Genomic DNA, 4,673 nt, shown 5'->3' with positions numbered 1-4,673 from the left:
AACTTCATTTAATGATAAATGGAAAATTTACCTTAAAAAAAAAAATTTCTTCATGTCTTAAAATACTTGTGATTCCAGCTCTAGAATTCTGGGTTACCAAAAGACTAAAGCTTTGAGTCCTAGAAAAATGATCATGTCTGCTGGGTGTTCCCCCTTCCTTGACATGGTTAGGATGAGCAACATAATTGAGGGTTTATCTATCCTCAGTACCTCTGTCTCTCACCAAAGATAATTTGTCCCTGTCAGAGTGAAGGGCCCCCAGCAAAGGAACTCTATTTACTTATAATGATATCGAATTACCAGAAGGTACAATTCAGGACATACTTCTAGCTAGTTGAGATTGTTGAACGTAGGTATTAGTGGGGATCTGGGGAGGTTTGGGGTCTAAATCAAATGGCACGTGTCTGGAATGCTTGCCTGTGGCCTTTGGTTAAAAACCACTCCACTGCTTCCTTTTGCTGCTGCTGTTCTGAATGGGATTATGGGGGCATGTGTAGACCTATTGGGACATCATGCTACAGATGTCCCCCCTTACACAGATCTGGACTAGGGTGTCCTTCAAGGACTGCTGTTAAAAGACACCAACATCTTAAAATAATCTCTTCCCTCCACGCTTCAGTGTTGAGAAAGTCTTTGAGGCCTCTCATCATCCCTATTTAAAATGTAAATGTCATCTCGATCCAACAGAGTGATCCATTTACCCACCAGGAATTTAACATTAGGGAATCCAACATACACAGTCACTTCGACTGAGTAAAATACTGAAATTTTAATGAAGAGGTGAGAACTGAGAAACAATCTGGAGGATGGGAGACTGCCCAAAAGGCAGCCCTTGTGGAATGTCTCTGTAGTAGGCCCTGGAATCTCGGGGACCAGAGGGGATTCCAAGAAGAGGCAAAGGAGTACACGGAACTGAGATGGAATCTCAAAGACAAAAAAATGTGGTTAAGGACAGTGCAAGATCAGCCAGTTAGCAGGCCAAAGAAGAGCTGGGGGGCTGAGCCCGGGTAGAGTCAGCAGAGAGCTGCTGGGTGCTAGGAAACCCACAGAGCCCCGGCAACCACTAAGGGCTCCCTGCTCTCAGTGGATATGCCAATGAGAAATGAAATTAGGATGCAAAGTAGAGGTGGTGGGTATTATAGAGGGCACGGCTTGCATGGAGCACTGGGTGTGGTGAAAAAATAATGAATAATGTTTTTCTGAAAATAAATAAATTGGGGGAAAAAAAAGCTAAAAAAAAAAGTAAAAATTAAAAATTAAAAAAAAAGGATGCAAAGTAGAAAGTCAGCAGCCAAATTGATTTGGAAGAGATATAGGCCCGTGCCCCTATTGACTTAGTCCATTGTCAGAGCCCAGAGCCAGAGCAGCAGATACGGGCAATACAGGACAACCCAAAACTCATAGTAGAGGTGTTGGTGGCATCCCCAGTAGGAAGGAACCTGTTACGAAGTAAGCTAAAGACGCCAACTCTAAAGAGATGAGTCCGGGAGGGCCCAGGGATTTCTGGGATATGGCCATAGAATGTTTCTTAGGATTCCTGAATCTGTTTTACTAAAAGCATCTTTAGTGATATTGAAAACTGATTTCCTCTTTTCCAATATATAACATTTGTAACTCTCAAAGGCACCCTTAGAGGAAATCCAGCCTCACTGGCCAAGCCAGTTTCCGAGAGCTCCTCCGAGCTGCCGTCCCTCACTGGGTAAGTTCTCCCTTCTTCTAACTTCCACTGTGCTTTTTCTTGGGGAAACCATAAAAAGCCACACCTTTCACTAGCCAAACTCTCTCTTACATCTCTCTCTTAATTACAAATGGAATTACCACTTTTGTCTTAGGTAGCAAATACCAGAAGTTTCTTAGTTGGTATAAACAAAGATTGTCCTACTCCTTCTGTCTGATACCAAAAAGGTATATAAAAGTCTATTCTTATCTTTTTAATTACTGACATTTTCTTCTTGTCAGTTAATAACATACTGCACATCAAATAACACAGCTGCTAAGCAGAAGGCTCTGAAGTCCAGAATTCGCCTATCCCGCCAGATTAGTTAAAGGTTTCAGGAAAAGGGAAGACTAAAGAGAACTGAAGTAATTTGTTCCTTAATACCTTAAATTAGCATGTCTTTTGATTATAGGTGTTTCAGGGTGTCTTTGGTGGCAAAGATGGCCCCTTCCTGATAAACGCCAAGTTCAGCACCTCCAAGCAACTGTGCGAGCATATGCATTTGCCCTTAAAAATTAGCAGAGGATGTCACGGAGGTAAGAGGGTATTCTTTATTTGTGCTATGGGAAGCAATAATGGAGATTTACAGTTCTTCAATATAGCATAGGATTTCCCAGAATGCTGACTAACGGAACCACAAGGAGGTTTATTGATGTAGCGCTGCATTGAAAACACAGGTTTATTAATAAATAGCTTCATGAGAGTCTGAGAGGCAAAAGAAGATAGCAAACGATACGATGGCATGAAAAACAGGAGGACCGTGTGAAAAAGCGTGTAGCTTGAGAAATGGGACCAGGAGATTAACTGCTGGGATCAACTTAGAAACTTAAGCATTCAGGGAAAACATTCAACTGAAGTCTATGCTAACAGAGTCTTTGAGTCTTTTCCTTCTGTTTGCAGGTTTTAATAGCCACAAATGTCTCTTAGCATTTCCCTCCTTTAGGAAGACAATATCAGACTGCTGGCATTGATTTCTTAAAATTATACTGGTAAAAAGATAAACAAAGCTCAAGATATAGAAATACATTTTACACTGAAAAAAAAAACCAAAAAAAAAAAACAAAAAACAAAAAACACACTGAAACCAAATCCTCATATTTCTTGGCTCACGGTAGCAGGCTGACTAGTTACCCAAAATGAGCTTACTGCAAAATCACTCTGTTCTCACCACAGGCACAATTTACCAACTGGGTGCAACAGACACCGGGCTGGCTCCTGAACTTCTCTCCTCCAATTAAGCTACACAACCTGTTACCATTTTGCCAATGGACTCTATTTACTTAGGTTCTGCTTAACTTGCCAAGTGCTCACTCGGTGGAATTCCCAGCAAAGAGAAAGGAACAAGTGGGGGAAATTTTTGTTAACATCCTTTCTTTTAACTTTCCCTAGCAGAGGGGAATGCATCAACATGGAGCAGATGTGCTGAGACCAAATGCTCTCTTCCTCATGATTACAGTTGGTTATACCTGTGGATAGGCAAGCTAATTCCGCAGCAAATGTGCAAGAGAGGGTAGTACTAACGTACAATGTGTGGTCCTGGAGGCTTTGTTCCCACGTAATAGGGTGCTTTGTTTCACGAGACCTGGCACGTTGAGAAGAAAACTGAAGCGAAACAGCCCCGTGCAGTTGGAATCAGGGGCTACGTCTGAGCGGCTTAGAGAGTGCCCGAGTTCTCGGCGACGTTGACACAAATATCACGGAATTTATTATTTGGAGTTGGAAAATAATGATTCTCTCTACTTAATGTGCTCAGCGACTCTGCACCCGATTGTTTTCTGCCATTTGAGAATGCCCGAGGATGTCATTAAAACTACACGTATCAATATTAAACCTTTACAAGTAGTTGACTAAATGAGCTGTTATTATCTTTGTTTCTGACAATAGTGTACCTTTTTACCTCATTTATCAGTAACTAGGTGTAGTCGATTGCACTCTGGTATTGATCCCAATATCTATACCCGTCACAGACTACCTTTGCTCAAGGTCATCGTAAGGTCGAGTTATGATCAATATGAATTGACTGTCTGCAAATAAATTTATGTAGCTGACATTATTGCAAGTAATACCTTTTTTCAAATTAAGGTGGACTACTTTGGGAAGCACATGTGTTTGAAACACTAATGGTAACCTCATCCAGCGCTGCATAATGAACCAGCCTCACCATGATTTACAAGCCCTCTTTGTCGAACTGAAAGCTGCAGAGACTCCCCAATAACCATTTCTAAGTGACACCTGCAGAGTTTCTAGCTTCGGGTTTAGTATGGAAGCTAATTACGTTTCCTAAGCAATGGCACGCTCCTATGTAGCCCCTACGTGCATTTTGATTTCCAATTTTCAAGTCTCATTTCTATCATTTCTATTTCAAAGTTCGGTGGAATATTTAGTCATCCTAATCAAAGGACCACATTCAATAAAAGCCAACTTTCTTGAGTAGAAACAGCACTCTGAAAATATGGAGCGGATTCCAGTGCCATCTTCCCACCATGGGCCCCTCAGACAGTGGGGAGACGCACTTGTGATCAGCCTGTTAGCCACTGGATGTCACTGACGCTTACATAAATGGAGCTTAAGGGGCATTTATCTGACTGTAAAAATCATGACTTCAGTAGAAAGCAGTTTAGCTAGAAACATTTCACTCAGGCAATTTCTAATTTCAGAAAAATAGGCTCATAAAGCTCACAAAGGCGATACCCAACTTCAAGCGTGATTAGTTTCAGTTGTTTGTTTCGGCTTTAACTGGGATATGAATAAACAGCAAGTTTTGGGGGTGCATTCCATTTTGACAGCAGCTGCCATTCTGCTTTTAAAGTGACACTACCGAATCAGGTCTGTGACATCCTGAAAGGCTTATCAGCAAGTCCAAATCATAAAACAACAACTTAGGAAATCCTTTTAATTCTATAATTATTGTTTTTTGCTTAACAGAACATTCTACATTTAATCGTTTTCATGAGGA

The 4,673-nt window shown here is 41.2% G+C and overlaps 1 long non-coding RNA gene across 1 annotated transcript; it reads left to right on the top strand.

The window, feature by feature from the left end:
* Positions 1-1,228: 1,228 nt before the first annotated feature.
* LOC122901864 lies at positions 1,229-3,192 on the top strand. Its single transcript, XR_006383696.1, has 3 exons — positions 1,229-1,699; positions 2,130-2,253; positions 2,891-3,192. It is a non-coding gene; the product is annotated as an uncharacterized LOC122901864 (long non-coding RNA).
* Positions 3,193-4,673: the final 1,481 nt, after the last annotated feature.

This window comes from Neovison vison, chromosome 3, assembly GCF_020171115.1.
Source record: "Neovison vison isolate M4711 chromosome 3, ASM_NN_V1, whole genome shotgun sequence".
Classification (NCBI taxonomy): domain Eukaryota; kingdom Metazoa; phylum Chordata; class Mammalia; order Carnivora; family Mustelidae; genus Neogale; species Neogale vison.
This window is presented reverse-complemented; position numbering and strand designations above follow the sequence as displayed.